Source organism: Delphinus delphis, chromosome 3 (assembly GCF_949987515.2).
Source record: "Delphinus delphis chromosome 3, mDelDel1.2, whole genome shotgun sequence".
NCBI lineage: Eukaryota > Metazoa > Chordata > Mammalia > Artiodactyla > Delphinidae > Delphinus > Delphinus delphis.
Window position 1 is genome coordinate 132,302,590 of NC_082685.1, and position 11,428 is coordinate 132,314,017.

Consider the following 11,428-nt stretch of genomic DNA (forward strand, 5'->3'; position numbering starts at 1 on the left):
GTTGTGCAACTATCACCACTATCTAATTCTGGAACATTTCCATCATCTTAAAAGGAAGCCCTGTGACTTTTAGCAGGTACTTCCTATTCCCCCTTCTCCTTAGCCCTGGGCAACCACTAATCTACTTTCTGTCTCCATTTGCCTGTTCTAGACATTTCATGTAAATGGAATCGGACAATAAAAACAAACAAACAAAAAACCCCAACAGTTCAGATGGCAAGCCTATGAAATAAGTTCATAGCTTCTCAAGCAGGTGCTGTTGACATTTCAGGCCTGTCTGTTTAGTCACACAACATATGATTATGACCAAAAGACATTATAATGTATACAGTCTTTGGCACACTAAACCCTTTCCTATACAGTGCTAAAACAATAAAATAGAAAAATTAAATAATAATTTTCTTTACAGTTATAGCTTTTTTGTAAATGTTGTATGAAAAAGAAAACCCCCAAAGCAGTAACAAAAAACAAAACAAAAAGCATAAGGAATAAGAAATTCACAGTTTTACTTAAAAGCTTTTGTGGGCTTCCCACTACTATTATTACTGCTGCTACACACAATTGCTACTTACCATTTTTTTTTTTTTTTTTTTGCGGTATGCGGGCCTCTCACTGTTGTGGCCTCTCCCGTTGCGGAGCATAGGCTCTGGACGCGCAGGCTCAGTGGCCATGGCTCATGGGTCCAGCCGCTCCGCGGCATGTGGGATCTTTCCAGACCGGGGCACGAACCCGTGTCCCCTGCATCAGCAGGCGGACTCTCAACCACTGCGCCACCAGGGAAGCCCTCCGCTACTTACCTTTTATTGAGTGCCTGCTATGGGCCAGATGGTTTTGTTCTGTTTCAGGGGTTTTTAAGAAATTTTTTATTCTGGAAAGAACGCTTAACATGAGATTTACCCTTTTAACGAATTTTAAAGTGTATAGTATATTATTGCTGACTATAGGTACAGTGTTGTACGGTAGATCTCTAGGGCTTATTCATCCTGCCTGACTGAAACTTTATGCCCATTGATTAGTTAACTCCCTGTTTCCCCCTCACCCTTACCCCTGGCAACCACTGTTCTGCTCTTTGATTTTATGAATTTGACTATTTTAGATACCTCATATAAGTGGGATCACATAGTATTTGTCCTTTCGTGGCTGGTTTATTATACTTAGTATAATGTCCTTAAGTTTCATTCATGTTGTTATACTGTAGAATTTCCTTCTTTTATTAAGGCTGAATAGTATTCCATACCACAGTTTCTTTATCCATTCATCTGCCTTGAGGACATTTAGGTTGTTTTCACATCTTGACTATTGTGAATAGTGCTGCAGTGAACATAAGAGTGCTAATATCTCTTTGAGATCCTGATTTCAGTTCTTTTGGAAAAATACCCAGAAGTGGGATTGTTGGATCCTATGGTAGTTTTATTTTTAATTTTTTGAGGAACTTCTATACTGTTTTCCATAGCGGCTGCGCTATTTTACATTACCACCGATAGTGTGCAAGGGCTCCAATTTCTCCACGTCCTCCAACGCTTCTATTTATTTATGTGTATATGTAATAGTCATCCTGAGAGGTATGAGGTTTTATCTCCTTATGGTTTTGATTTGCAATTCCCAGATGATGAGTGATGTTGAACATTATTTCATATACCTGTTGACTATCTGTATGTCTTTGGAGAAATATCTATGCAAGATCTTAGGCCTTTTTTTTTTTTTTTTTTTGGGCCACGCTGCATGGCATGTGAGATCTTAGTTCCCCAAGTAGGGAACGAACCCGCACCGCCTGCTGTGGAAGCTCGGAGTCTTAACCGCTGGACTGCCGGGGAAGTCCCTCTTAGCCCTTTTTTTTTTTTTTAATTGCATTATTATTTTTTTAAATTATTGAGCTGTAGAAGCTCCTTGTATAATTTGGATATTAACCCCTTATCAGATAGATGGTTTGCAAATATTTTTTCCTATCCTGTAGGTTACCTTTTCACTCTGTTGATTATTTACTGTGTAGAATCTTTTTGGTTTGATGTAGTCCCACTTGTTCATTTATTTATTTATTTATTTTTGTTGCCTGTGCTTTTGCTGTCAAATCATTGCCAAGACCAATGTCATGAAGCTTTTCTCCTATGTTTTCTTTTAGGAATTTTACAGTTTTGGGTCTTATGTTGAAGTCTTTAATCTGTTTTGAGTTGATTTTTTGTGTATGGTGTAAGATAAGCATCCAATTTCAGTCTTTTACATGTAGATATTCAGTTTTCCCAACACCATTTGTTGAAGAGACTGTTCTTTCGCCATTGTGTATTCTTGACTTCCTTATTGAATATCAGTTGACCATACGTGTGTGGATTTATTTCTGGGCTCTCTCTATTTTGTGCTATTTGTTTACATGTCTGTCTTTATGCCACTACCATTACTGTACTTTATAATACATTCTGAAATCAGGAAATGTGGTACTTCCAGTTTTGTTGTTCTTTCTCAAGATTGATTTGGCTATTTGTAGTCTTTTGTGGTTCCATATGAATTGTAGAACATTTTTCTATTTCTTTAAAACATGCCATTGGGATTTTGATAGGGATTGCATTGAATCTGTAGATCGCTTTGAATAGTATGGACATTTTGACCATATTAAGTATATATAATATTCTTTTTTTTTTTTTTTTTTTTTTTTTTTTGCGGTACGTGGGCCTCTCACTGCTGTGGCCCCTCCCGCCGCGGAGCACAGGCTCCGTAGGCGCAGGCCCAGCGGCCATGGCTCACGGGCCCAGCCGCTCCGCGGCATGTGGGATCCTCCCAGACCAGGGCACGAACCCGTGTCCCCTGCATTGGCAGGCAGACTCTCAACCACTGCGCCACCAGGGAAGCCCTATATATTATTCTTAATGCTTTACGTATAGTAACATTTGAAACTTTTTCTAATTCTAGTTTTTACTTTTTAAAAACTTTATTTTAGAGTAGATTTAGATTAATAGAAAAGTTGCAAAGGTAGTATAGAAAGTTCCATATACCCCACACTCAATTTCTTCTATTATTAACATCTTACATTAGTATTACATTTGCATAATTAAGGAATCTATATTAAACCTTATTATTAACAAAAGTCTATACTTTGTTTGAATTTCCTTAGTTTCTACCTAATTTTTTTTGTTTGTTCTAGAATCCATCCAGTATACCATATTACCACTAGGCTCCTACTTGCTGTGACAGTTCATAGTAGTGTTCTTACTCATCACAATAATTCCATGTGGTAGGACTATTATTATTTATTTATTTTAAAAATAAATAAATATTTATTTATTTATTTAGCTGCGTTGGGTCTTAGTTGCGGCACGCAGGATCTAGTTCCCTGACCAGGGATCAAACCTGGGCCCCCTGCATTGGGAGCATGGAGTCTCAGCCACTGGACCACCAGGGAAGTCCCTATCATTTATTTTATTATTATTTTATTTATATATTTTTTTCTATCATTTATTTTTAAAGATGAGAAAACTAAGACTAGGGTCACACAGAAAAGGGAGTCAGCTCTGGAAATCTGGGTCAGAGTCCTCACTCTCAACCACTGCACTGCATTGCTTCAAACATATTAGGTACTCAGTAAAAGGTAAACAAATGCACAACTGCACACCTGGATCATGATCTAAGGGAGCATGTGGTAAATGCTTTAGAGCTCCCAAGGGTAAAGGTTATTTGTAAGAGTTTAGTGAAATTTGTGTAAGATTTCAACAATGAGATGAAGTTTGAGCTCGGCCCTGAGAATTGGGAGAAATAATTGTATAATACGTTATAGTTCCTTTCAAATATATTAGAATCCCTGTCACAGTTCATTTTTATAACATCTCCAAGGATAGATGAATGGTTTTGCCTTGGAGTAAAAAGCTTGGGTATAAAAAGTGTGGGGTCGTGGTTTAAACTTTCAGTGTCTAACCAAAGTCATGTTATAGAATTTCATTTTACTTCCAAGAGGACAAAACATTTTAAAAGTACAATGTTTTTTAGCCTATGAACGTTTAGTTTCAGAATTAGTTTGATCACAGTCCCAAACTCTTTCTCAACCAGTTTAAGATGAGGATGGAGTCAATTTTGTTTGATTAATGCATTGTGGATTCTTTTACATCATTCTGGCACATAGGAAGTAATGAATAAATATTTGTTGAATGAGTGAATGAACCCTGATTCAATTCAAAGAGATATTAAAGATTTCTTGATTTTCTGTTGACACAGTGTTTCCTTTCTCAAATGAATACACTATTAGAGAATCTTAGCATCTTTTAAGACTTGCACTCATTCAGACTCCCTGGAGTCTGTAAAAAGGGGGAACAGAAATGTCCCAGAGTCTTTGCTCTTCCTACCAGCTCCCCTAAGCAGAACCGTAAGTCCCTGAATTTGTAAAGAATAATGTTCTAGGAGTATGTTTTATTAATGTTTACAGCTTTTCTAAAAAGTAAAGAGTAGGTCTTAGAATATCAAGTTTATTTATTTGAAATGAACTCTATTGAGAAATTATTTTAAAATGATAACCGTCAGCTTTCCTTTGTATTAATTGTGTTCAATTAAATGATTCATGATTGGCTTTATAAAGTATTGACTTTTTAAAAAAAGGGCATTCTGCTTCAGAGGAGAATGTGATACATATGTCACATATTTGATCTTTAGAGATTTTTGGATAATAACCAGAATTTTCAAATTTGGAACATGGTACTTATATCAATGACTGGTAGGCCTGAAAATGCTTCCTTTGGAATTATGACCCCTTCCCTGCTATGGTCTCTTTACTCCCAACTCTGGGAAATGTTTATAAAGGGGTAACTAGTCAATTAGAAATAGTTCTGGCAGATTAAATCTAACCCTGCAGGAACCTGTAAAACTGCCCTCTAATGGAGCTTATTGAAATTTAGGACTGGAGGGTTCCAATAGAGAAGTGTCTTAGGGTTAAGGGTTGTATGAAATTCCATATTGTTTCTCACATTTCTCGAAAGCATTGATGGAAATGGCAGTTTAGAATGGAAAGAGTAAAGGTCAAATGTGACCTATAGAATATGCATTTATTATTTTTCTTTCTTTTTGATTATCAGCTCATGTTAGTAAGGCCTGTGTTTTCAAGGTAGTTATAAATGCATAAAAAAGATGTTATAACCCAAAATAAAATTGAAAAAATCAAAATTAAAAGGTGTGGGCAGAATAATTAACCCTATGAAGAATAGAGGTGTGGTCATTTACTTTGTGGTGACTGGTTTTCACGTTTGATTTTGACTGTGACTTTGAGGAAAAAGGCAACATCTTTAAATTTAAACTTAATATATTCCATTTTCTGTATAATTATGTTTCTCTGTGGGTAGCTTGGAAATGTTCAGATGTTCTGTGAATTTATCCTGGCGATCAAGGCAAGTGTGTATCGGTCATGAGAGGGAAGCTCCAAGGATCCCTACCTTATTGTAGGGGAATAGTTATCTCTTACAGGGTTTGACTTGAGCCCTGTTTATAAGATGAATGATGTTGAATGAGAGAGCACCAAAGATGATCTTCTGCATTTCAAATATCCGTTGTCTTGCCAGCATTCCACCATTGGAGATACATATCTTTAGCTCTAAATACTTCTAGTCGGGAGTTCTTTGTTAAAACCTAAGCCATTATCAATGAATACTTTAATTACCAATAAACACCATAATGCAGTATTTCTCCATTGGTGGACCATCTGCTTCAGAATCACCTGGAGGGTCTGTTAAAAACACTGATTTAGGGGTCCCACTCCAGACCAGTTTGGTCAGAATTACTGGGTGGGAAGATGGATGAGCCCGGTGAATCTTATACCTAGTGAAGTTCTAGAATCAATGAAATAAGTTGAAAGCCCTCTGAGAGCAAAACTCTTTAGAGTACAGGGTAGGCATCTGAGGAGAAGGAAAGAATATGCCAAGATGAAGGAGAGAGCAGAGATGGGGCAAATGGGAGACACCAAAGCTGAGCTTTGGGCTCTTCATGATTCTGTCCAAGGCCAGTCCCCAGAAGAGTTAGTATTGCCATTGTCAGTGGCTCTATGACTAATCTCCCTCATCAGGAAAATGGGAGACATGAAAACCTTCTTTTGGCAAAGGTAGGACTAGCCCACAAGAAAGCCTGAAATACGAAGAATTCTCAGAGATAAACTTCCTCAACTTAACTGAGCCCCTCGGGGTAGAGGCTTTTCATTTGTGCTGGCCCCAGTGACATGTGGTGCAGATCCAGATACGTCCTGGGTCTTGTGATCACAGTCTTTCTTTTGAAAACAGTTGCTGACAATCTGTCACTCCTTTGTGTGAGAGCTCAGCCTGTTTGAAAATGCAGGGTATCAGCTGCTGTTGCTGTAGGTCCATTTCTATTTTCCAGCAGGTGGGTGTGCCTGTTTCTTTCCTTTCATCTCCATCCAGGCTTTCTTCTTTCAGGCACTTTCCGGTTTGTCAAGCCAAGTATGCCTGTCATGTTGGAACCCAGCCCTGGGACACTCACCAACTTCTCTTTGTGTTAGTATCTCCCTTGACTATGTTTCTACTCTTTCTTATCTTCTTAAAGCCCATCAGTCCATTCACATGTTCACCTATACATCCTATTCTCTTTATTGTGGGTACTCAAAAACTGCCAGTTAACCTTGTAGTCTCACCTTTTCTGTGTTTTTGCTTCATCTAGACTTGCCTTGTGCTTTTCCCCAGGGTCATTTTGGTCTATCCTTATCTCTTCTTCCCGTTATTTTCTATATCAAGTCATACTAAGTACTTAAGTAGCTTTCCTGAACAGAAATATTAGGGTTCAGTAGGAAGAGGATGGGTTTCAGACTCAAGGCTAGTATTGGAATCCTCTCTTAGCTACTTATTGGTAGCTCTGAAAACAATAATTTTCTCGTAGAGTTCTGAAAATTTAATTAGAAATATGCCAAGCACAGCACCTATAACAATAAGCGTTCAATTCATGGTAGCTATTATTATTTATACATTACTATTTTTTTATTGAAGTATAGTTGATTTATCGTATTTCAGGTATATAGCAAAATGATTCAGTTATATATATATATTTATATATATATATGTATTCGTTTTCAGATTTTTTCCATTATAGGTTATTATAAGATATTGAATATAGTTCCCTGTGTTATATAAGTAGGTCCTTGTTGTCTATGCATATTATTTTTGTATGAAAACTTTCCATTCTACTGTAGTACAGTGCTTTTTCTTCCTTTGTGTTTGTGTAGATTTTCTTGGGTTTGGGGTTCCAAGAGAAGCAGGAGATTAGGATATATAGCCTTTAACCACGTGAAGCAAGAATAAAGGGACTCATGAGCAGGAGGAAGCTATCATTTGCCCACTCACAGGCAGAGGTTTCTCTTAGGACCAGGCCCCTGGTTGTCTTTGCCTGAGTGTTCAAGATGTTCTTTCTTTAATTAAGCACAAGCCATCCCCAGCGGTCCTTGACTGGAGGGCACATGGTTTCCTCCTGTTGAGTTAAAGCCTTGGAGTCCCAACAGGACCTGTCTAGTGGGGCCATGGAGCCCCCACCATATTCTGGGTTTTTGTTGTGTCCTGGCTCTGGTGCCAACACAATTCTCCAGCCTCCTAGTATGCTTTCCCATTGCTGTTAATTTCTGTTTTTCTCCCCTTCTGTAGGCTGTCTTTTCATTTTATTGATTGTTTCTTTTGCTAAGCAGAAGCTGTTTAGTTTTTTTAAATTGAAATATAGTTGATTTATAGTATTAGTTTCAGGTGTACAACATAGTGATTCAATATTTTTGTAGATTATACTCCATTTAAAGTTATTACAAAACAATGGGTATCTTTCCCTGTGCTGTACAATATATCCTTGATGCTTATTTGTTTTATACATAGCAGTTTGTATCTGTTAATCCTCTAGCCTTATCTTGCTCTTCCCCCTTTCCCTCACCCCACTGATAACAAGTAGCTTGTTTTCTGTATCTGTGAGACTGTTTCTGTTTTGTTATATACATTCGTTTTATTTTTTAGGTTCCACATATAAATGATAACAGAGTATTTGTCTTTCTCTGTCTGACTTATTTCACTAAGCCTAATACTCTCTAGGTCCATCCAGAAGCTGTTTAGTTTGATGTAGTCCCATTTGTTGAAATAAACCAATGCATATACAGTCAATTAATATCTGACAAGAGAGCCAAGAATACTCAGCGGGGTAAGGATAGTCTCTTTAATACATGGTATTGAAAAACCAGATAATCACATGCAGAAGAATGAAATTTCACTTCTGTCTCACACCCCTTGCAAAAATTAACTCAAAATGTATCAAAAACTTAAACATAAGACCTGAAATTGTAGAACTCCTAAAAGAAATCATAGTATAAAAGCTCCTTAACTTTGGTTTTAGCAATGGTGTTTTGGATATGACACCAAAAGCACAAGCAACAAAAGCAAAAATAAATAAGAAAAATATTCCTTAAAATGCTTAAGTTTTCTACCAGAGTAGACAGTACAGGCCTTTCCTTTCTACTTCTTACTTCTCCCCCAAACATCCCAGTAAAGCTGAAATAAGTATATCTGAAAGCCAATCAACCAACCAACCAACCAAAGAAACAAAATATCCAACTTCCTCTTCAAATTCCTAAAACTGTCCAAAAGCCAAAAAGCACCCCCCGCCATCCCACTTTTTGCTCTGCTAGACTCTATTCATCCATTCTTGGACTGTGCTTGAATTTCCCTTTTACATCATCTTGCCCAGCACTGACAGTTCTGTCCCTGTGTTTCCAGCCACTGTCCCAAACACTACTTCTCCTCAGGACACTCAAAGACTTATTGTTTGTGCTTCGTTTGATGCAGATCACATACTGCTTAGTAGCTGGGTTTTTTTTGTTGTTGTTGTTAGCAAGATTGTATGCTTCTTGAAGGCGCAGCCCCATGTACCCTCTATAGAAGGCACAATGATTTCCAAAAAGCAGCTGCTCAATAAAAATTTATTGACTGGTTATTGATTTTTGCTTTAGTTATATTTCACAGTTTTCTTGCTTGCCAAGTCCTGCTTCTAGCCAACATGGGATTATGTGTGGCACCTGAGGACAAAGGTGGCACGGAGAATTAAAAATCTAGAGATAATCATACAAGCTCACTTAGAACAAAGGGTTTAATTATTCCCCTATCAACTGAGCCTTTTATCTGAGCTGAGTTGCCATAAGCAACAAATTGGTGAGTTTCATTCACTCTGCTTGCTTTGGCTACCGTGAATAGCATAAGGAACACAAGTCAGAGTGAAGGAGAAGCAGAGGATCCGCACAGGATAGGTAGCTTTCATCTGGTTATGTTGGCCAGAGAGCAACATGTGTTAAGTGCATCACTGAACAAGTGTTTGACCTTTCTGTGCGGGGAAATAAGCGTCTGACAATTTGTTTCATGATAAACTAGAACTAGTCTGGGAATGATACTTTCTAATGCCCACTTTTCCTTATTTATGAACCAAAAGGCTAAGTGGTGCTGTCCCTGGAGATGGAGATGGCCAAGGGAATAGAGATAAAAAAGGGGATGGGGACTTCCCAGTGTGGTTTTTTATTGCTGGCAAATAGGGGCTCTTTCTCCTTCCTGTACTCTCAATACCTCCTACCTCTGGAGGGTCAACAGCCAGAGGAAGCTGGTGACCAGCGGTAAAATAAAGCCTGTTGGCATGCTGAAAGGGTATCATTTCCACCTCGCGGAAACTTCTTGAATCCATCCATCTCTTTCCATCTCCACCATCACCTCCATAGCAGGGTTTATATTCAAAATATTTAATAACTAATATGGCACAAGGCACTGACCTATCAGGATGGAGCCTGACTGCTTATAAATAACCAAAAATAGTCATACTGGTCACCCTTCCTCTTGCGAATCTAAGGTCCAATTGCCTCTGGCCTGGGCCCTGTAAAGGCCTCCTAAGTGGACCCTCTGGTGTACCCTAATCTACTGCACAATAGCCAGAGTAATGTTTTTCAAGTGCAAATTGTACTCCTTCCTCCCCTCACTTCTTAAAACCCTTCCGTGGCCCTCCATAGCTCTTAAGATAAAGAGAACTTCTTTAACTTGGCTTTTTAAGCCTCACATAATTTGTCCCCTGTCTCTCTGTAATGTGATTGATAGCCTATTTCCTACACAAAACTGTAAGCTCAATGAGATTAGGGACTATGATTGTTTTTTCCCTGCAGTTATTTCCCCAGTGACTAACTGGTATAGTTAGTCACTAATACAGAGCAGGAGCTCATTAAATATTCTTTGAATGAATAAGTAGATCATGAAACAATCCCAGCTTTTCCAACGTGTATCTTCATATCTAGTCCATGATTTTTATTGTATATATATGTGAATACGTTTTTAATAAACAGTTTCATAGAAGATACTTGTTCATATTTCTTGTATTGTTGAACAGCAACAGCATTCTCCTAATGGTAGATGTGAGGCATCTGGGAGCTCTCTGAGGCGAGGCTGCCCTCTTTGCCCTCCCTCCTCCTCCCCACTGTCTAAATAGTCATGTGGCACTATAGTTCTGTTTCCCAAATGATTCTCCCAAGTGATCTCTCCTCTCCAACTCCTGGCTATGCCGTGGTCCAGCTCACCATTTCTTGCAGTTACTTCTAACCTGGTTTCTCTACTTTCTTTCTTACTCTCCTTCAGTCCATCTTCTGCAGAGCTGTTAGGGGAAACTTTCTAAAACTCAAACCTAATCATATCCTTCTCTTGCTGTAAAATTCTTTAGGGTATCCCACAGAGGATCAGGTCTTAGCACAACATATAAAACCCTTAGTAATTTGGAACCTGTCTACTCTTTGAGACCTATTCATTTAACAAATAGTTACTGAACACCTACTGTATGCCAGAGGATCTGTTGGAAATATTATGGTAAATGAGGAGTACTTCCTTTGTCCTTGTCTAATGGTGGATTCATCCCTTGGAACAATCATACATAGCTACTATTTGTGGATCCCAGAATCTACCACACCCTCATATTTCTTTGTCATGGCTGGGGTTCCCTCTTATTCCTCACCTCTACCCACATCCACCAGACATACTCCTATTTATTTTTCAGGACTTAATTTAAGGATCATTTTTTTTGGGGGGGACACTTTGATCACCTTCCATCCCCCAAGAATTACAGTTCATTCATTGTCCGCCTTCTATCAGAGTACTGGTTACATTGTTTATGTTTCCTTATCTTTCTCCACACTAGTCTATAAATTCCACATTGCATGACATTTTGTCTTAGTCATTATTGTCTCTCCAGAAAATAGAAGGGTACATGTTAAGAGGTAAGCAGGCATTCAGTAATGTTTGTTGACTAAGAAAATGTTTTCTTGGAATGTGAGATCCAAGAAGATATGGTAATATATATTTAATCTGTATCATAAAATTTTGAGATCTTAAGAAATCATAATTTATTATAGTAATTTGTTGATATATTTAAAAATTTATTTAAATTTTATTCAATATCCTTTGTTTAAGTGGAA